At 37.2% G+C, this 23175-nt stretch overlaps 1 long non-coding RNA gene across 1 annotated transcript; it reads left to right on the forward strand.

Annotated features, from left to right (window-relative positions):
• Nucleotides 1–8386: 8386 nt before the first annotated feature.
• LOC122491339 lies at nt 8387–15619 on the forward strand. The gene is made up of 2 exons (XR_006299337.1): nt 8387–8462; nt 15379–15619. It is a non-coding gene; the product is annotated as an uncharacterized LOC122491339 (long non-coding RNA).
• The last annotated feature ends 7556 nt before the right edge of the window (nt 15620–23175 follow it).

The following is a 23175-nucleotide window of genomic DNA, read 5'->3' on the forward strand; positions in this document are numbered from 1 at the left end:
ACTATGAGCCTATGTACATTAGCATTTATCCTAAAACATGCAGTGAACATTTTTCTGTATCAGTTTTGTTCTTATTTATTTTTTCAATGAATGAATGAATGCGTAAATAAATACATAAGAAAATTCATGATCCTGGACTTTGATACCTTTCAGAATTAAGAGCAATCATTGATACAGGGACAAGGCAATTTAGCCACTCTGTCAATAACTACTTCTATTGCTATGATCAGAGCTTTTAAACTTTTGTTACCTCAGATGGTAATCTTGAGGTCCTGAAGGAAATGAGTTGGCCAATAAAGGTTCTTGGTGGCAAGCAATAGAAAGCAGTACTGATAATTAAGCAGAAACTTAATTTTAACTGGAAGGATAGCAAGAAGCTCTGAGAAGTCACGGATAACTGGAGTGGTCTAGAAAAATGGACCAGGACTAATGAAAACTTGTTAGCAAGAATTGTAGTTAAGATCACACAACTGAAATTTTGTGTTCAGGATCCACTCCAACCACTGTCACTATCACTGGATTCTTGCTACCCCTGGACTCTCTCAGTGCTGCCTCTGTGAATAATTGCTCTATTTTGACAGTATCTTTGTGTTAGCTCAAGAGAATTTTATGTCATAGGAGGGAAGGTATGATTGGCCAAGCTTGCATGCCCATACTCAAGAACTAGGAAAACAGAATGTAGTATATTCATGTAATGGGATACTACTCAGCAATGAAAAGAAAGGAAAAAGAAAAAAGAGAAGAAAAAAATAGGGGAAAAAAAGGAAGAAATACTAACATACAAGAAACATAGATGAAACTCAAAAATATTATATTAGGTAAAAGAAGCCAGACACAAGACAATAAGTACTATATGGTATATTTTTATACGAAATTCAAAAACAGGTAAAACTAATCTGTTAGTACTAGAAAATAAAGCAATGGTTTCGTATGAGACGCGGATATTGACTGGAAGGGGTCATAAAGAAACTGTGGCATTGTGGATATAGTCTATATTTGGTTGCAGTGGTGGTTATAAATACTGGTAGTTACTAGGAACAACAACAAAACTTGATGTGTGTTCAGTTTTTTATCCAGTTGTTTTCCACACTTTGCATTATTATTTTATCCTGATATGACATATTTACCAATACCAAGAGGGTTGAAATGGTGACTTATTGCAAAGCATTACTAAATTCTTTAATTTCCAAAGACCTTGACATAGTTCTTTTGATCCCTTTTAAATAATTGTACACAATTATTCATCTCCATAGTGTAGAAGAAGTGAGGGATGTGGATTCGGCCTCAGACTATCTGGGTTAGAACTCAAGCTCTGCTACTGACCAACCAGGCAATGTGCCTGAGTGTCTTAACTTTTTTAGTCCAGGCTCTTCATTCACAAAAGAGGCAATAATAATAGTACCTACCTTTTATAATAAAGTTAATACCTGAAATGTGGTTAACTGCTCTATGTGTATTAGCTATTATTATTTGAAACGCATCAGTCAATTTCTAAAATGTCTTTGACCCTTTTTATATTGCCATCTGATTTGACCATAAAAATGGAAAGAAAATGAATGAATTTATGAGGGGTAAGTCATTGTAAATCTCTTCCAAATGAGGAGCCCAAGGTAAAAACTGATTTTAGAAGAACAGCCAGTTTGACCTTGGCCTGAATTTCCTCTTAGAATCACTTCTCAATGGGTGCTGCTGGGAAGAACCATCCAGGAAATACTGACTGGTGTTTTGGAGAGATTTTGTAGTTGAATATACTTTAGCAGGGCAGAGAATGAAAGCTTGTCAGGGGGATTCCTGACACAAATTAGCAAACTCCTCAGAAACGACAGCAACAATATTTGCTTACTTGTTAAGTAAGAAGTGTATTTACTCATTAGCAGGCATTTTGATCAACATACATAATAAACACCTTATTGGAAATTGGAGATTTGAGTTTTAAATATAAATAAGGAAGAATAAAGGCACTGACATTTCATTTTTGGTTGATGAGTAGAAGGAGATTTTCAACAAACAGCATTTTCTATAAATGCAATCCAAAAAAAGAAAAAAAAACATTTAAAATTAAAGCTGTAGTTAAAAACCCTAGAGTAGCTGAAACGTCATTAAAACTTTCTTCCTTTCTTGAGTTATTTTAGTTCTTCTCATCAGTGATACACCATTTTTATTTTTACTTCCTATCTCCCATCTTCATGTATATATACTTCGTCACCTAGACACCTTATATATTTATAGTGTAGTCCATTGTGTTCCTTTCCTTGGGGGAAATGTAATTCTGAGTGGTCCCTGACACCACAGAGAGATTTTATATAATATGTGCTGGCTTTTTTTTTTTAATTTTTTTTTCAACGTTTATTTATTTTGGGGACAGAGAGAGACAGAGCATGAACGGGGGAGGGGCAGAGAGAGAGGGAGACACAGAATCGGAAACAGGCTCCAGGCTCCGAGCCATCAGCCCAGAGCCTGACGCGGGGCTCGAACTTACAGACCGCAAGATCATGACCTGGCTGAAGTCGGACGCTTAACCGACTGCGCCACACAGGCGCCCCTGCTGGCTTTTTTAATATTAGGTGTGTGACCTTGGACAACTTAACATCTCGGTATTCCAGCTTTTGTGTCTGTAAAATTGGGAATTTAATAGTATCTCCTCCTATTTATTGCCATGATTAAGTGAATTCATATATGCAAAGTGCTTACGACAGTGCCTAGCACATAGTAAACATTATAAAGGTGTTAGCCATGTCGTCAGTCATCATTGTTTGCACTACAAGCAATAAGTATTATTATTATTATAAAAATTCCTATGAGTATTTATGTTTTATGGGAGACTCTCATGGAAGGGAACTTAGAGGATCCCATGGATGGCATCAGGACTTGAACACAATATTTGGTAGGCATTGACCTGGCACAGAATCCCTCAACTCATATCACCTAGTCCATCCATTCACGAAGCCAGACCTTTACATAATAAATGTGTTCTTTATTCTGCATACAATGGATAGGATAAAAGAAGGTGATCTTTATAGCCCTGCATTGGTAAAGTCAGCTATCGCTATTTGTTGTTTCTTTCAGGTTATCTCAAAGAATATTTTAAAAATTCATATTTTAGACTTCTTTCAATCTTGTGTATTCAGAAGCCATAGGGAGGCTATAAGATTAAGTCAAAAATGTTACTGTACAATATTTAAATTTCTTTTTGTTCTACTTTATTTTATCCTATTGTAGAGACTATACAAATAGTGGTAAATTTTGAGGCAAGTGAAGATTAATTTATATCCACTAGGAAAAGGGTATTCATATGTTTTGAGCGTCTACTTTAGTTCACACACTGTGATAACAGCAAAAGTATCATCCAAAGTAATCATCACTTTTGATCATCAGGTAAAAAATTTCAGGAGTCTGAATGTTTGGCATGTTTAATGGTCAAGGATAGGAGATGGCAATTAATGTAAGAATCATGGCTTACACTGTATTCAGGACCAGTGATGTTTTAAGACCAGCCATTGAAAACCCAGGAGTAAAGTCTTTATTATGAGATAAATGGCCCATATTCTGTAGCATCTGACTTTTAATGTTGTAGCATCAGAGATTGAAAAATACACAAATGGACAAGCAAACACCAACTTACCTCTCTCATCCTCCCTTCCTATCTAATCCTATCATCCTAGTATGATTCCTCCCAGACACTATACCTTATAGTACACCTGCCTCCAGTCTTTTCAAATTAAGTGTAGGGTTCTCAGATAAGACCATCTAGTTACATTTCCAGATTTCAAAATATGAAAGTGCCTTCATGATCAGCAGATTCATCCTATTCACATCTCCAATTTTCCTAAGACTACTGACTATATTTTTCTCTTCCTATTCTGATCCAAAAGTTGCCACAGTGGATAGCCTGTGTTATAACAGGCCCCAATTTCATGTTTGACATTCATTTGTTCACTCATACAGTCATTCATTCCTGTCATAAAGATTTATTGAAAGCCTACTCCATACTAGGTATTGTTCTAAGTATTAGAATGTAAGAGCAGTCTGAGTTACTGGCATATAATAATGCATGCAGGGGAGAGGAGAGAGGAGAGAGAGAGGGAGAGAGAGAGAGAGAGAGAGAGAAAGAAAGAAAGGGAAAATACAAAGAAAGAGAGAAAGAGCAAGGAAAGAAAGAAAGAAAGAAAGAAAGAAAGAAAGAAAAGAAAGAAAAAGAAAAAGAAAGAAAGAAAGGGAGAGATGTTGTATTTGTTTTTGAGGGGCTGGAACAAACTTTTTAGGATTAGACATATGAGAGAATGTAGGGTGGTGTGAGATGGTAGAAGTAATTGGTAAAGAATCTTAGGGGTCAATTTCAGATTTGATAAAGCAAGAAATTTTGGAACCAATTGTCAAACTAGTTCGCAGGCATCTACTCTACAGGACAAAGATGCTCTAAGATAGATGATGTAGATATGATGACAGCATTCTAAAAATTAGAAGGTGGGGTCTTTGAGAGGTTATGAGGGCAGAGCCCTCAAAAAGGGAATTAGTGCTCTTATAAAAGAGGGCCCTTGGGGTGCCTGGGTGGCGCAGTCGGTTAAGCGTTTGACTTCAGCCAGGTCACGATCTCGCGGTCCGGGAGTTCGAGCCCCGCATCAGGCTCTGGGCTGATGGCTCAGAGCCTGGAGCCTATTTCCGATTCTGTGTCTCCCTCTCTCTCTGCCCCTCCCCCGTTCATGCTCTCTCTCTCTCTCTCTCTCTCTGTCCCAAAAATAAATAAACGTTGAAAAAAAAATTCAAAAAAAAAAAAAGAGGGCCCAGAGAGCTCCTGCTCCCCTTACTCCATGTGAGGGTACAGGAGTCTGCAATCTAGGGTTCTCACGGAACCATACTGATACCCTGATCTTGGACTTATAGCCTCCAAACTGTGAGAAATAAATGTCTATCATTTACAAGCTACCCAACTTGGGCTATCTTGTTATAGCGGCCTTGACAGACTAAGACATATGGTAAACTTTTTGTTCTCGTATTTTTCTTTTTCCATTTAAACAGGGTACAGGTAAAAGTATGAGATACAGAATTTAAAAAAGAGGCATGTGAACACTTGACAATTTTTTTCCAAAAGTTTAGGCCCTCCATGTTAAAAGGCTATAACATGGAGGGGGTTTGGGCACAGACAATATGTTGCAAAACACATTAAGGGAGAATAGTTTTGCTTTGTCTGGAGTGAGATTCTTAGCAGTAAAACGGCAATGAGTGTTCTGTGCATATTTACCAGTGTCGAAACTCCAGAGCAGAGTATGATGAACCTAGAGAGATGAAATCACGGGCCTCCTAAAAGTTTACTAGGCAGTAACCAAAGCAAAAATAAAATATATATGTATACAAAAATATTTGAGCCTCAAGCATACTCCTTTACATTAGTATCGAAGGTAATGTAAATTTTGTCGTATTTGATAGAAAACTCTAATTTCATAGCCTACATTGTGTGACTCTACAATATTAATATTTCTGTTTCTCAATTAGTTACTTCTTTCCTTTTCTCTCTCTTTTTCTTTTTTTCTCTTTTTGCCTTTCTCCCTTCCTACCTCTACCTTCCACTCTTTCTTTCTGTGAGGACTTTTGCAATGCTCTGAAATCAGTACCTCTAATACTGTTATTTTGGGAAATACTAATGTAGAACAAAAGCTTAACAAGGAGAAATTGTTCTTTTTCATTTGTTATAACAATAGTTATATTGTTTTATATCACAGTGCAAGTTTTGTTTGATGTCGTTAGTATTTGAAAATAGTATTTGATCTAATTTCTGAGTCATAGTTTGGCCATTAACATTGAATCATTCTTTTTCTCCTTAAGTCAATAATCCCACATTTCACTTTAGACAACATTGAAAGCCAGTGTTTATTTTCTGTTCTTAATAAAACATCCCTTTCTAGTTCAGGAATCTGAAAGCCTGCACAGCGCCAAACACCGAGAGCAATATTATAGCATAGAGGGTAATATTTCTTTTTTTCATCCTTTGGAAGGGAAGCCACACAAAAGCACAGTGGGAGAGCCCTTTTCTGCACACACAGAGTGCTGCAATCCGAGTAGCCTCCCATTTACGTAACTGATGAAGGACTGAAAAGAGGATCTTGCTGAGAGCACCTCCTTCGTGCTCACCTGATTGATTAACAGGAATGTGTTTGGTTTAATTGCTCAATAATAAAAGCAAAGTATGTCATTACACATTTTGCACTTTCTGATTAGTAATTTTCTCCAAAAAAATCGGGACATAAAGTTTTCTTTTTCTAAAGCATTGTCAATATGCTTCAAGCAGGTGAAATCTGAGCTTCAAGTAGGTGAAATCTGAACACCAAGAAGCATTTAAGCTACAGGCGGATTACATTTATATTTCATATATTATATATATGAATGTATGTATGTATAATTTTCTCCTATTGTCCATTTTAGAAATTGAAGACCTGTTTCATGTGGATTTACCTTCTCTCTCAAATACAAGGTTCATAAAGGCAGAGACTACACTGTGTGTTTTTAGCGTATTTGTAAAAGAAGTTAGTGTAATGGACCAGGCTCATAACCGTTTCTTCAGATAATCTGAATCTGTCTCTCTGTCCCTACCCTAAATCCTCAGTTTTCTGAGGATATTTTTTCCACCCGAGAAAGGACTGTAATTTTTTTTTTTTTTGTCCTTTGGTCTGATAACAGAAGGGGCCCTGATCCCCTTCTCCAGGCACTTGGGACCGCCACGTGACCATGTGGCAGCTGCCTTTCCTTCTGGCTGATGGTGTTCCACTATTCCGTGGGGAGGCAGAGACTGAAACGGTACTTACTTTTGGCTCTCAGACTCAGACATGCTTCTCCGGAGTCCTCCAATTGGAGAGCTTACACAGCCTGTGGAATTTTCCACAACTTGAATTTAAACCGCTCTTCTCTAAACCTGTAGAAGTCTGACTCCTTATTTACATAAAATTCTACATCAGTCTTTCCACATTCTAAGTCGAGTGACAGATTATTTATTTCCTTAGTGAAAGAGATAGAAAGGTATTTGGAAGAAATCAGGTCTAGTGATATAAATTCACGTTTTCTGTTTTGTGTTACCCAGTACTTTTCTTCTTCAATTTGATTTTTTAAATGATAAATTGTATGTCTCCCAAATCTGTTTTCTTCCTTTACCCCTTTGCTTTTAGTTTTATACACCTGCAAAATTATTAGCTTTGTGAAAAAGGAGAATTATAGTTTTAAATGTGTGCGATCTTTCATATTTTCATGTATTCATATTTAATTCTCTACTGAAGACGGATTCAAAAATGTGATACAAACACAAAAGTTCCCTTTACAAAATATTAGTATGTTTAGACAAAATCCTGTTATATTTTCTTTTTTTTTCTTCAACGTTTATTTATTTTTGGGACAGAGAGAGACAGAGCATGAACCGGGGAGGGGCAGAGAGAGAGGGAGACACAGAATCGGAAACAGACTCCAGGCTCTGAGCCATCAGCCCAGAGCCTGACGCGGGGCTCGAACTCACAGACCGCAAGATCGTGACCTGGCTGAAGTCGGACGCTTAACCGACTGCGCCACCCAGGTGCCCCCTGTTATATTTTCATTTAAGATAACTTTCCATGACATTAGATATTTCAGCAGGGTTTTGTGTTCATAATGCATTTGCTATCATTTTAAAACATAACCTTTAACAGTTAAAAATTATGATGGGGCGCCTGGGTGGCTCAGTCGGTTAAGCGTCCGACTTTGTTTGGCTCAGGTCATGATCTCAGGGTCTGTGAGTTCGAGCCCCGCATCAGGCTCTGTGCTGACAGCTCAGAGCCTGGAGCCTGCTTCGGAGTCTGTGTCTCCCTCTCTCTCTGCCCCTCCCTTGCTCATGCTCTGCCTCTCGCTGTCTCAAAAGTAAATAAAAACATTAAAAAAAATTTTTTTTAATTATGATATAAATTCAAGTATAAATCCCCTGCTAATAATTGTGAAATAAAAACATATTATTGAAAATAAATCTTAATTCTGTGATCAAGGTAATCTCAGAAATATCAGTTTGCCATCAGCATGTTTTTATTAAAGCACACTAAGTCAGTAGTGCAGAACAGATTCCCTGGCCTAAAGAATTAATCTAAATGGGCAGAAGCTGCTACAGGTGATCGAGAGGAATAAAAAGAAGCAAGAGCACAATAAAGCCCCTGGCACAAAAGGAATGTAAAATGTTGTAATCGCTGATCCTTATGTGCAGAGTCTTGTTATCTACAGAAACATAGAGATCAAAATTTGCTACTAGTGAGCGGGAAGTTTACTGCAGTGTCAGCAAAGCATGCCACAGTTGCCAGAGGAAATGGGGTATGAGCAAAAGATTATGGTTAATTACTCTTGCTAATAAGAGGATGTCTATGTTGTAACGTATTTCATATTTCATAGGGGACCGACTTGAATCTCTGGTACCAACATTCTTGTCTACATTGTTGTTGCCTCTTACACCTGCCTGGATAGGGGTAAGAAGATGGGTTTTTGTGGGAGGAAGGAGGTCAAGAGACAGACTCTCCAGAGTGAATCTCCCCATTTGGAACTAATTGTGAAACTTACATTTTGCATGTAAATTAAAAAACAGGTGGAAATCTAATTATTTTTCTTACAAAGATTCTCCCTTGCACAATCCTTGTGATTCTTTCTCAAATCAGTAATTTAAAATACTATTATACAGATACAATGAGACTTCATTCTAGGAAGAAGACTAGAAGCTATGAGTTTGGAGAAATATATATATTTCAAAATACTCCTTTATACAGGGTCATAATAAAATATTAAAATGCTATGAATTTATAATCAAGTTAGGTACCAAAGAAAATCACTGAGGAAAATACTTCTGTTTGGCTTAAAATATAAGGCACGAAATATTGGTATTTAACTCTGTTATTTTATTTTTATTTTTGTTTTTTTAAATGTTTACTTTTGAGACAGAGGGACAGAGCATGGGTGAGGGAGGGGCAGAAAGAGAGGAAGACACAGAATCTGAAACAGGCTCCAGGCTCTGAGCTGTCAGCACAGAACCTGACACGGGGCTCGAACCCACAAATTGTGAGATCATGACCTGATCTGAAGTCAGACTCTTAACTGACTGGGCTACCAGATACCCCTAACTCTATTATTTTAGATACTAACATAATCACTATCTATTCGATTAAGACATCCAATTGATCTTGTCTTTTTATGATTTGTGTATCAACAGAACTGACTGGTTAACCCAATCCACCAAATAATTCTTTCTTAATATTCTATGCTATTTTATCTCATATAAGTATTACCTTCATCTATATCAATAGATGACACTATGACACTATGACACTAGGACACTAATAACACTAATCTTTTGGGGGTGACTACTGTATTGGGAAACACACTTTCCAGAAATGTTCTCTAATTCTTAGAGTAGTCTTGCAATGTAAGATATATTAGCATTTGCATTTTTCAGTTGAAAAAATGTGATGAGGGTTGCCTGGGTGGCTCAGTCAGTTGAGCGTCCGACTTTGGCTCAGGTCGTGATCTCGCGGTCCGTGAGTTCAAGCCCCGTGTCAGGCTCTGTGCTGACAGCTCAGAGCCTGGAGCCTGTTTCAGATTCTGTGTCTCCCTCTCTCTGACCCTCCCCCGTTCATGCTCTGTCTCTCTCTGTCTCAAAAATAAACATTAAAAAATTTTAAAAGAAAAATGTGATGAAAATAGTTTGCAAGTAAAAATAGTTCAATTAAGTTTCTCAATATTGCATATCACAGTTTCTAAATGGTAAAGAGAAGATAGAAACCCACCTGTGTCAGATTCTAAAAATCTTATTTTTTCTTTACACCAGACTGCATTAGTTATTGAACTTCATGGTTTTAATTCTTGACTAAACAAGATGACAATGTCTTTCACCTCTTCAATTTTTTTAAAAAAAGTTGAAAAAGATACTAATCAGTTAATTTTATATCTTGACACCATTTTCCATCCAGAAATATCTGAATAAAATTTTGTTGGAAGAATCGAGGAAGGCTTCAATGGAGCCTAGAACCAGCAAAAGGTGTCATGGCTATAAATATGTGAATGATATGCATTATACTTTCATGGTCTAGACTCAAAGATATTTGAATTCACTAGTACAGTCTTAATCTAGTGTTGTAGATATTTGGATTTGAAAATCATTAATTATAAGTTAGTGCCCTGCATTGGTAATACCAAGATTGCTGACTTATGGAAAGAAGGGTAAGACAAGTTAAGGACTGGAGTTATACATTTAGCAAAAAAGAGCCTGCATGAAGAATCCAGCTAAATATCAAGCAAGGTTCAGCCCAATTTGTGAAATTTTTAGTATGTTTGCCAATTCAATCATGGGTATCCTTGAAAACATTAGGCACATTCATAGTTTTCTAACCATAATATTCCAATGTCCAGCTAGACTAGTGGGGTTCTAATGAACCCCACTTCCCACTTAGGAGCTTTGATGGCTTCTATACTTAAAGTCACCAAAATGAACTCCAAATTGGAATTGGCTCTAAGTAGACATATAAAAAGATTAACAAAAGTCAGTTATTTACGAATTCTCACTGGTACATTCTAAATGGTTCACAAGGTTTTAAATGTGCTTGCAACCAGAACTCATACAGACTGAACCCTTTGGTAGAAATTAAATACCACTATCCATCCAAAATTTCTTGCATTTGGAGCTCTAAAATTGCCATTCACAGCCAATTCTATAGCTTGAGAGACAATTTCCAATTTGTTACTGGGTGTTGAAAGAGTAACAACTGTTCACTGCCACAGAAATATATCAGATAATTTTGAGAACTTTTAACTATCATGTCTCAGGTAATGTTGGAGACATTCCATAGAGAGAGCAGTGTAGCAATGTTCACAGATCAAGTGGAGTTGATAGATCCAGAACCATGATCAGGAAAGTCTCATTATGAGTTCATGCAGACCTGGTTTCTTCACTGCCTGCAGAGTCCTATGATAGAGCCCTTGAGGGATCTCCCTTTCCCCATCTCAGTACGGTCTAAACCCTATGTTTCCCTTTCAGCGAAGCCCATTATGCTGTTTGGTCCACAGTTAGTGTTCTAGAACTTAGGGTTGAATGGCGGTTTTGGAAATTGGTTGCAATATACTTGAGAGACAGTATAAAACCCTAGTGGGGAAGGAGAAGAAACAGTTCACACTAGGTGAAGCTGGGAGCAAGTCATTTAACAGACACAGGTGGAATTACGCTCCCACACAGAGAATACCACTTGGACATTTGCAGACCTTGTGCTATAGCCAATGGCCTTAGAGTATAATGAGACAGAGAAATTCTAGCTAACTAGATGACAAACTCCACTGCTGTTTAAGTTACTCAGTTATGGATGTCTCCTTGGGAATTTACAGAAAGATTCAAGGTAATTCATGTAGAAATCCTTGAAAAAAAAATTTTTTTTTTTGCCTGCCGAGAAGAGATGCTGAGAACAGATTGGAAATCATCAGAGATACCTTAATCAGATCCCTAGAATTAGTATCCTGAGTTCATGAAATGAGCATGCATAGGTATGATCAGGCTGTGCGAAGTAAAACCTCAAATCAAGTAAAACCACTAATGTGGTAAGAGACTCCGCTTTTTTGCTGGTACCAACAGGAAAGAAATCTCCTTAAGATGGCTCTAGATAATATTCTTATTACTCAGAGGCCTGCACTTTGCTGGAATTTCTGGACTCCTGCCAGTAGCCACAGGGAGCTAAACATGGGTATTGTTTAGAATTTAGAGTTGTTTTTGTTTTTGCTTTTCATGTGTTCAGTTTCAGAAGCAACCGTAGAAAATACAATTGAAGTTTGCCATAGCAAACAGGCTATCAATTTGGACTGCCAGTTTCTTCTGATCAACATACACACTTTACAACTGTATGGCTGTAAGCAGGAAAATATTTTAAGCAAGATATGTCATGTTCCTTAATACCCTCTGAGTAGAGGTTTCACTGAATACATAACACAATTATGCAACTTTTTATCTCTCCAACCTTGCAAAATTTTTCTTTTCATCTACTTGACTTGGTGACCCTAAGACAACAGCTGCATTTGCCTATGGCCAGACAGAGAATGATATTGATACATAAGATACAATATCTATTAGATAAATTTTTCAGCGAAAATTTCTAAATGAACTCTAGAGTGGGTAACATTTTGGCCCTGGTAGCTAATTTCGACATAATTATGATTATGCCCTCATTACCAAGTGGCAAGGACAGTCTTATAACTTTTGACCGATCAGGTCCTAAGACTTCTTCCTGGAAACAGGATAAAGACAGGGCCTATGAGACAGATATTGATGCTTTGTCTGTCTATACGTAAGAATTATGAACAGAGCACCCAATCAAGGAAGGAAGGATATGTTAAAACAGGTAATACAAGACAAATGAAGTTTATAGCAAATGGGAAGGGCACCTAATATTTGTTTTGTAATTCCAGGGAAAGATGCAGTAATTTTATTCCCATAAGGGTATCTCAGAGCAAGAGAATAATACTCAGCTATCTAAGATCCAGTATTAACTAATGGCAAATATGGGAAAAGTCATCTGACCTGTTTCATACAAAGAATGAAAACTGACTTATGCTGATTTATGGGTTCTGCCTAAAAACTTGATCTGGGTTATCTGGGGAGAAAAGATAACAATGCACACCTGAGATTCAACCAGTTAGAAGTAACATCGGGTGCATGATTTGTGGACTATATATTTACTCCATTGTTTATTTTAAAATATATCTTGAGAGGCGCCTGGGTGGCTCAGTTGGTTGAGCGTCCGACTTTGGCTCTGGTCATGAGCTCACGGATTGTGGGTTCGAGCCCCGTGTCGGGCTCTGGGCTGACAGGTCAGAGCCTAGAGCCTGCTTCGGATTCTGTGTCTCCCTCTCTCTCTGCCCCTCACCTGCTCACGCTCTGTCTCTCTTTCTCTCTCAAAAATAAATAAACATTAAAATACATCTTGAGATGATTATTACACTTGAATTATGCTGTTTAGCTTCTGCACATGGTATTAATTTGAAATGAGATGACAAATAAAGGCAGCTGCCTCAATGTGATAGGAAGCCAATTGCTACCACCCTTCCAGAAGGTCAGCACTTGACTTGCCTCATTGAATATGCTAAAATGTGAATGGAGATTAAGTACCTTTAAGAAAACTGGCATGGAAACAGGGTAACCTCAGGAGAAGGGGATGCAGGTTTATATGGCAGTCACACATCACAAATAACTCTATTTTGAGGTGCAGATGTGGCATTTATGACAACCCATCCTGAGCTGTTTTCAGAGTTAGACTCTGCCCAGTGGAGAGTTTAATGGGCTACACAGTTCTTCCGTCTCATGCCAAAACACCCCCTGGTAACAACATGTGGTGACTTCATGACAACTGGACACGTTAGGCAGGATGCGATATGGGAATTTTAGTTGACTTATGATTCTGGGATTTAATGGACCCTCTATTTGAGGAGAATGGCATCAGCAGTCATTTGGGAATGATGAATAATTTGTGAGTTGGCTAGTCATGTTATTAAACTGATGAAACACCAAACTCATTAAAAGGACAGTACGGGTTCTGGTATATTTAAAGATCTATAGTCAGTAAGGTTAATGACCTAGGATAAGGTGGTATGTATTAGGGGACGCTATGGATAACATCAACTATGATGATGCCCCAGAGGAGTAAGGCATGATTGTCACTCCCTAATATCTCAGATTCCAAAGATGAAAAAAGAAACTCCTTCTCCTATGATTCAACTGGGACTGGGCACATAAAGGATCAATGCCATTTTGTTCTTATGTGGGGAGAAATGGGTAATGTCATATAATATCTGGGAAACTATATCTGTAAAAGCTTATATTATGATATCCTGGACATGCACATACCCATAAACCAGATAGAATCTGCAATTTTACTGACTAGTGGCTTCGGATAGCTATCCTAGTCACTGAAAGCATGGGAACAGGTAATTTCTACTGGGAATGAACAAAATATGATAGTGTAATTTTAAATCTCTAATGTCATGGCAGCATGATGTAATGAAGAATTTGCATATCCATTAATAGAATTAAATAGAACGAAACCTATTTATATGGTACCCTCTATACCCCCCCCCCCACCAAATGAGAAAATATTAGACAGACTGATTTGAAATCCACCAATGATATACAAATTATTGGCCAGGAAAAAAAAAAATAAAAAGTGAAATTGGCCTCAAGAAATTGATAATATCACTACTATCTTTCTCAGTGCTAAGGTGTGAAAGATCGATCTAGGGTTCTACTTCCTTATAAATACACTGCGATGTTTACTAGTGGAAGGACAAGGGTGGTATTCTCTACTGAGAAAGAAATGGCTTTTTATTAGGATCTGCCTGTATGCCTAGGTTGCTACTTGTATACACTTGAGACTTTATGGATTCTTTTGGAGAATAGCTGCCTGGAGAATAGGAGGTAGGAATGTAAACATCTTTTATATGCAAAGCTGAGGAGCCCCAAAAGCAAATGACTTCTTTGGGAGTGTTTCCACACACATTGTTTATACCTTGTTCATTAATCCTCAACCACAATGCATATAGTAAAGGGGGAGTGATGATTTTTCCTTTTCTGAATCCATGTCTGAAAGATCTGGGTTATTTCACATGGAATGTATTTAATCCAATCAATAGAATCTTTGTCTTTGCTGATGGCTAAAAATGATGATTTTTATGAGTCTTTGATAATCAGTCTTCTGTGTTATCACATCATGAATTTAAATATCTTTATATATTGAATAATCTCACTTTTTTTCCCAGTGGAGACCTATGTTCTGAGCTGCAGACTCATAAATTTGTTTAATTGATATATCCACTTAAATCTCTCACTTATCTCTAAATTGTATCATTTGATTGGTATCTCCCCAATCCATGTCAAATCAGATAGTTTCTCTTTCTTCCCATTTTATGATGATTCACCCTCTCATTTATTTTTCCCTTGCCATTACCCAGAGAACATAAAATCCCATAGAATCTCCATTAAATTATTTTTATCATGTCTGTTTTTTTTAATATCTCCGTTTCCTATACCATAAGTGCAAATATGAGTTTCTCTCACATAGATGATCACAGATCACTAAGTTGGGCTTTTCTGAGTTTTCATTTGTCCCTATGTCTATACATTGTAATAAACATCATTGGAAAATGTAAAAGGTGTTTAACAATTTGGTAACTATGGCTGACCTGAAATAGCAGCCACCATATCTCTGCGATTGAAGTGGCATCATTAATCTTAGGTGAAGGTAATAAAGAGGGTAAAAATTCAAGATGAGAAAAGCCATTATGAGAACAAGAGCTTTAAACTTTTTATCTCAGTCCTCGCCACACTCAATCCTATTAAATACTATTATTATCACTATTTTGTAGCTCATGAGACTGAGGCACCTAAAGATCAATGGTACCAGAATTCAAAATCATAGCAAAGGCTACTGCAGGGCATGACGATGAATGGAAGATGGAAAGAACAAGAGAAAGGGAGGCAGAGAGACTCAAGAGTCTAAAGTAGGAAATTGAGTAACAGAGAAGCAACAAATGGAAATATATGGAACAACAGTTTACAAGACAATGGGCATCAGAGAATGACCCCTGAAGATGGGAAACAAATGAGGTGAATCCTGTGATTGTCCTGGCTAATAACTGCCTCGAGAGAAAATAGGTTACAGTACAGGGAGGGGAAACTCAGGCGGAGCACAATGGACTCCCCGATTTGAGGAAGTGATGGTCTAGGAAGACAAAGACAACTAGAATTTACAGGATAGAATACAAAATAGGCGAGAGATACATTGCTAGAGAACTCCAGTGTATTCTCCTGTAGATCATTTTTTGGTGCCTTATTGAAGAAATCTTTGCCTAACTGAGGTCACAAAGATTTCTCCTATGTTTTCTTAAGGAAATTAACTAGTTTTAAATTTTGCAATTAAGTCTGTAATCCATTTTAAATTAAGTAATTGTGTGTGGTGGAAGGTATAGATTGAAGTTTGTCTCACATATGAATATCAACTGTTCTAGTACCATTTGGTAAAAGATTACACTTTGTCTACTGAATTCCTTTTTTATCTTTGTCAAAATCTGTTGTCCATACGTATGTGAGTATATTTCTGGACTCTGTTCTGTTACACTGATCTATTTGTCTATCTTTAAACTACACCGTCTTTTTTTTTTAACATTTACTGAGATATTTTGACAAATAAAATTGTAAGATATTTAAAGTGATTTATTTAATGTGATTATTTTATATGCAGATAAATTGTGAGAGGATTTCCCACATTGATTTAACCCATCCATCAATTCACATATTTATCTTGAATGTGAGCAGAAATGTGATATATCACTCCTGTGGTAAATTATAGTTTGAAAGGAATTTTTGCCAATATAATTAAGGTTACTAATCAATTGGCTTTAGGTTAATCAAAGGTAGATTATTAGGGTAGTTTTTACCTAATCACATGGTCTACAGGTAGGAGAAAGAGCAAGTCTAAGTTTGAAAGCAACAGAAATACTCTCTTGCTGACCTTGAAGGAACAGATGCTGTATTATAGAGAAGGTCACATGGCAAGAATAGTGGGTACCCACTGGGACCCCAAACCAATCCTTGTTTATATACAAACAGAAAACAGGGGCCTCAGTTCTACATCTGTAAGGAACTGAATTATACCAACCCTCTAAAAGAGCGTGGAAGAGGATCTTGAACTTCAGATGAAACAGAAGCCCAGATGATACCTCAGTTTCAACCATATGAGACCCTAAGCACAGAACTCAGCCATGACATGCCAGACTCCTGACCCATGGAAACTGTGGGATAATAAATTTGTATTATTTTGAACTGTTAAGATTGTGGTAATTTTTATGTAGCAATAGAAAACTAATATATATCTATATATATCTATATATGAATGATGGGTAAAGTAAAATAGTTATAACTTGTGATCATAGGGCCCACCAGAAGGTAAGTGCTCCCCTTGGACTGTCCCAGGTATAAAAAAACTAAATTCTCAAAATGTTCAAAATATGATTTTTATATGAATACTTACTATATGGCTAAATTCTACTAAACCTGTTAAGCATGGAATCAGAATGGCAAAAACCTCGGTTCAAAAAAGATATAAATAAAGAGCAAAGGATGACAGAATAAGATTGCTCACTGACATACAAAACTGTCTGTATCCTCAAAGAGAATTAAATCGTAACCTTTGGAAATAACTTCGCCAGATGAGGAATCATTTTCACATGATTGATTGTCTACAAATTAACCACTAGAGTTTGGTTTCCAATCAATAGCAAATACAAGTCAAACAAAATTAGGTTCTTCTAGACAATTAACTCTGAGGTGATTTTGTTAGGTGATGTTCTAGCATGATTTTGAAGGGAAGTGCAATCATTTTCCCCCTTTATTCCCAAGTTTTGCATTTTTTTTAATTAATAGGTATTATTGAATGTGGGATAAGGTGATGACTGAGGGCCTACTTATTAACAACTTATGGATCTGACCATTAAAATGATTTCAGAATAGTGCAGGCTGGATGAAGTCTAGGAGTAATCAGACCTGCAATAATCAATAAAAGCCACCATATTAAATAAATGCATTTGTAATACTTAAATATAAATGTCACTAAAATAAAAATTCTTCTGAAATTAGTTTATCTGTTTATATTATATGCGTATGTATTAGAAAAATAACAAGGAACAATTTCTTTTTTTTTTTTTTAATTTTTTTTCAACATTTTATTTTATTTTTGGGACAGAGAGAGACAGAGCATGAACCGGGGAGGGGCAGAGAGAGAGGGAGACACAGAATCGGAAACAGGCTCCAAGCTCTGAGCCATCAGCCCAGAGCCTGACACGGGGCTCGAACTCACGGACCGCGAGATCGTGACCTGGCTGAAGTCGGACGCTCAACCAACTGCGCCACCCAGGCGCCCCTCTTTTTTTTTTTTTTTTTAATGCTTGTTTATTTATTTTTGAGAGAGAGACAGAGCACTTGCAGGGGAGGGGCAGAGGGAGAGAGAGGGAGACACAGAATCCTAAGCAGGCTCCAGGTTCCGAGCTGTCAGGACAGAGCCCGATGTGGCCCAGGAACCTTGAGATCATGACCTGAGTGGAAGTCCAATGCTTAACCAGCTGAGCCACCCAGGAGCTCCGATGAACATTTCTCTTTAAACTCTTAACTAGTTGAATGAGAATTTATGCAAAAGGTTTTTTCCCCCCAAACTATTTGCCTTAGCATTGCAATGAGAACTTTTGGTCCCTTTAGGATTTTAAGATTTCTGCCAATTAACTCATTATTCCTAACTGGGACAGTCTCATTTTTATCTCATTTCTTTCAATGTCTTGGTTATCTCAACCTGCTCCACTTAATATAATCTAAGGTTAAGTCCAGCAATTCAGCGACAATTCTCTAGTCAAGTTGCCAACAATCAATTGCTAAACCCCACCAAAAGAGAAAAGAAACAAAACAAAACACTTCTTAACCTACTTTTCCTTTTTACTATCATGCTATGTTGTACTTACCTCGAAGAGGATGCAAAAACACTTGCAGGTTTCCTGGAGAATATTTCTTGGAAGGAAGGAAATATTCATTACTTTTTGTCGTTATCTCAATCTAACACAAAACTGTTACCTTAGTTGGCATTTATTCAATGAATATAGGTAATTTTAAGAGATAGGTTAGTTAAGGATGAAAGCTTATATCTTGTGGGTTATTATTGGCCACAGGTATGAAGGAAACGGTTTCTTGAGAAGATTGGAACACTCTGCATTTGAACTAACTAGCTTTAGCATTCTAATTTAAGATTTTTTAAACTTCTGGAAGATCTCTAGTGTTCTCTGTTAAGTCTATCATTTCAATTATAAGTTTTTCTATGGTCTTGGCACTCTGTTTGGAAATCAAATGCATATAATTAAATGGAGATTGTGGAAGGAAAAACATTACACTTCCCTTTATTTCTTTTTTTTTTTTAAGATTTTATTTTTAAGTAATCTCAACACGCAACATGGGGCTTGAATTCACAACCCCTGAAATCAACAGATGCCTGCTCCACCAACTGACCCAGCCAGATGCCCCTAACTTTTGTTTCTTAATCAAAATTTGTCATTGTAACTCATACTAATACCAACTGATGTATATTTTATAGTAGTAGTTTAAATATTATAAATGAACAATATATGCCTGTGTATTCTAATAGAAATCTCAAACGTGATATAAATTAGTCACTTGCTCAATATGTGACCAGTTACCACAAAGAACGTAAGGTAGAAATTGTGGAGTTTTGTCTTTGTTTACAAGTAAATTAATATAAAAAATTTATTCTGGGGTAATTTGAACCAGTGTCAATTTTTAAACCTCTTTTCGTCTTATCCTAAATGAGAACATCATCCCTAATATCGCTTTGCTCCTCTCTATTTTCTGTTGGTTGAATAAGCCTACCCTTTTTCAAATATGATTACCCTCTTCTTCATTTTTACTATTCCTGTGGAGTTAGATCACCTTATCAAGTACAGCAGTTCAATAATAGCCTTCCTTAAATAGGTACATGAAGGTCAACTTGAGACTTCCTTCTCTACAGGGATCAAAAAGAGGTATGAAACGCCATTACAGCCTAAATTCTGATTGTCTCTAACCAAGCAGAAGGTGTTTTTCTAAATAAATCTAAGTTTATAACAGATGGCTTAGTGCAAGCAGAAAGGAAATCAATAAGAAATGTGAAAACAACTATAAACCAATGAATATTAACAGCTTAATATTAAAAGGACCATATTAATTCATAGCAATTGTATATATTATTATTTCAGAACTCTTATTTTTAATAAAGGGTATATTATTGTCATGCGATGAAGTTTGTTCTTTCAGCACATACTAATCTCTAACATCTGTTTTCATATAATTGTACACTAAAGCAAATTACAGTATGACTATAAATAAACGGCATGCTTATATTTCTGCATATTTTCTAAGCCCTGTGAATATACCATTTATTGCTCTTATAACCATCAGAATGTCAAGAGTTTTCAGCTCAACCACCTGCAATAGAATTTGTGTAAAATGATCTTTATAATTTCCCAGATGGTAGGATAGAGAAGTCTTTTTGCACATGTTTATGAATTTTTATACCCTCTGATGTTTTTTTTTAAATGAATTGAATTTTTCTCTTTTTATTCAAAATCTTATTGCCGGCAAAGTGCTTAATGATAGAAAATCTCCCCTGAAAGTGAATTAGAATTCAACCATTTTCAATCTCATTTTAACGTGTAGATTATGCTAAGCTTTAGGTAAAAATATGACTTGTGAGGTGATCATATGTTTCCTTTGAACCGAATTTTATATTGGACTGACTTTTTTTGTCATCCGTGAAGACAGTTGCAGACATACTCTCGTTCCTATTCTCTCTGTTTGCCTCACATAATAAATTAGTGAAAGTTGACTCTATCTCTGAAAATGTCTGTGACATTATAACTCCACAGCAAACTGCATGCAACCGTGGACTATGGAGCCATAGTTAAATGACTGGCCAGATCCACTAAGCCTGTTCTCAACAATGCAGCCTGAGTAACACATTTCAAATAGATTGTTATCCTACTTTTCCCCTCAGAAACAACAACGGTGTCCTACATCACTCAAGCATAAATATTCAAAGAGGCTCTCTATGACTGAGTGTTCGTTACCTCTCCAAACTCGTCTCCTATTCCCCACCTTGCTCCTTTAGTTCCGGCCACATTGGCCTTCATACTCTTCCTGGGTTAAACAAGACATGGCCCGCTTCAGAGTTTTTGCCCTTTGTCATTTTCTTTACCTGGAACGCTTGTCTCCAGTACACAGCTAAGCACATGGCTGGATGCATCTCCTCTTTTCAGATCTTATGTCAAATATTATCTCCTCAGTGAGCCCTTTCCTGTCCACCATCCTACCTAAAAAGGTAACTTTTCTTCTCACCCTGTTATTTAGGTCTTTGTTGCTTTAAGTTTTTCTTATCACTTATTATCTAACAGTGTGTGCTATGTGTGTGTGTGTGTGTGTGTTACTACAAGTAAAGGAATGTATACCTTCCATTTCTTATTCTCATTCTCTCTCTCCCTTCTCTCTCTCTCTCTCTCTCTCTCTTCCTCTCTCTCCCTAATTTTCACTTTCCTAAAACTATGTTCCAGTCCATTAATCATTCCTGGTTTACTTCACAAGTATAGCAAGGTCCTAGGCATCCTTTAACACTGTCTGATACACTGGATAAATTTTAGTTTTTTTCATTTCCCTGTTCTAGTGTGGGATGCCAGGGTGTTGCTTCACAACCTTGGGAGCTTTCTGGATGTAATCTGAAACCAGCAGGGGAGACTGAAGAAAGAGGCAGACCACTTTAGATTGATAGGGGGCAGTTTTAATAAGGAAGGGACCTTACTTGGGTGACCACAAGACAAGTAGCTCTCCAAATCTACCTGCCATAATCTTAAAAGTTTACATAGAGGCCTTTAACTAGGTTCAGTCACAGACATTGTCCAGATAGTCTCATCATCGCATTACTATCTCAAGGCTGTATCTTTGGAGCCCAGAAGGCAAGTGGAATGCTCATTCCAAGAACCAGGGAAGGAGTGAGGAACCTTCAATTTCCTGGGTCCAACCTGAGGGACAACTGGTGACCTTGTCTTCCTGATGGCCTCCCCCAACACAGGGCTTTATATATTTCCTGAATTTGGTAGTTTCTTTTTTTTTTTTTTCAACGTTTATTTATTTTTGGGACAGAGAGAGACAGAGCATGAACGGGGGAGGGTCAGAGAGAGAGGGAGACACAGAATCGGAAACAGGCTCCAGGCTCTGAGCCATCAGCCCAGAGCCTGACGCGGGGCTCGAACTCCCGGACCGCGAGATCGTGACCTGGCTGAAGTCGGACGCTTAACCGACTGCGCCACCCAGGCGCCCCAGTGAATTTGGTAGTTTCAACATTCCCTTCAGATGGATGCCACATGGAGCCTGCCTCTCTGCCGTTCACTGTGGTTTCCTCTCAAAACACCGCCTCTTGCACGCTTGCAGATGACTCAGATTCTACCAGCTCCACCCTGAATCCCACCTGTGTATTCTTATTTTATCGTAAGTGTGTTTGTACGTTAGATGAGGGGGTGTCAGATAATTGGCTAATATGCTGAAATGGAGTGGGGCAAGGATAGTGCTTTTCTGAAAGATGTGCGGGTTGAGCCTGTACTCGGTTACTGGTAGTGAAGACACGTGCCTCTACACAGCAGGCAGCTGAGACAGCAGCCTTCGGTATCCTCAGGATACCCTAGTAGTGTGTCAGAACCACTTGTGATGGAGACATGGAAAGTAATATTTCGTTTTATTTTTATTTGGTTACCCCCAACAAATATTTTACAGAGGTAATATTTCTTCGGTCATTCAGGTACATGATTCCCATTTTCAATGGATTCAGTCTTTCAATTAATCTTTAAGACATGACATTGACTTTAAGCTTCAGAAACACTAGAAAAAATGTATTGTGGGGAAAAAAAGTATCACTTTAAGATGTTCAGATTTGCCTAATATTTTTTTTAAAGTTGTAAGCCTCACTTTTCATTATTTAGATTTTGGCATTATTTGAACACATTAATCAGGGTAATACACGTTACCTGAGACCAAAATATAATTTATATGTAAAGTATTTCACCTGCATATATGGTCAAGTGATTTTGAACGAGAGTGCTGAGACTACTCAATGGAGAAAAAAACTTCAACAAATAGCGTTGGGTAAACTGGATCTTCACATGCAAAAAAAAAAAAAAATGAAGTTGGACCCTTACCTTACATTATATACAAAATAAATTAAAAGTGTATCAAAAATCTCAACATTTCTGGTAATTTCTTTTTGGTGGAGTCTATCAGGTTTGCACATGATAGTGTCATATCATGTGCAAATAGTGAAAGTTTTACTTCTTCCTAACCAATTTGGACGCCTTTTATTCTTTTTTGTTGTTTGATGGTCATAGCTAGGACTGCCAGTATTATGTTGAATAAAAGTAGGACAGTGGACATCCTTTTTTAGTTTCTGACCTTAGGGGAAAGTTGAGTATGATGTTTGCTGTGCGTTTTTCATACATGCCCTTTATTAGGTTGAGGTATGTTCCCTGTAAAACTAATTTGTTGAGGGATTTTATAACAAATGGATGCTTTAATTTGTCAAATGCTTTCTC

This window comes from Prionailurus bengalensis, chromosome C2 (assembly GCF_016509475.1).
Source record: "Prionailurus bengalensis isolate Pbe53 chromosome C2, Fcat_Pben_1.1_paternal_pri, whole genome shotgun sequence".
NCBI classification, from domain to species: Eukaryota; Metazoa; Chordata; class Mammalia; order Carnivora; family Felidae; genus Prionailurus; species Prionailurus bengalensis.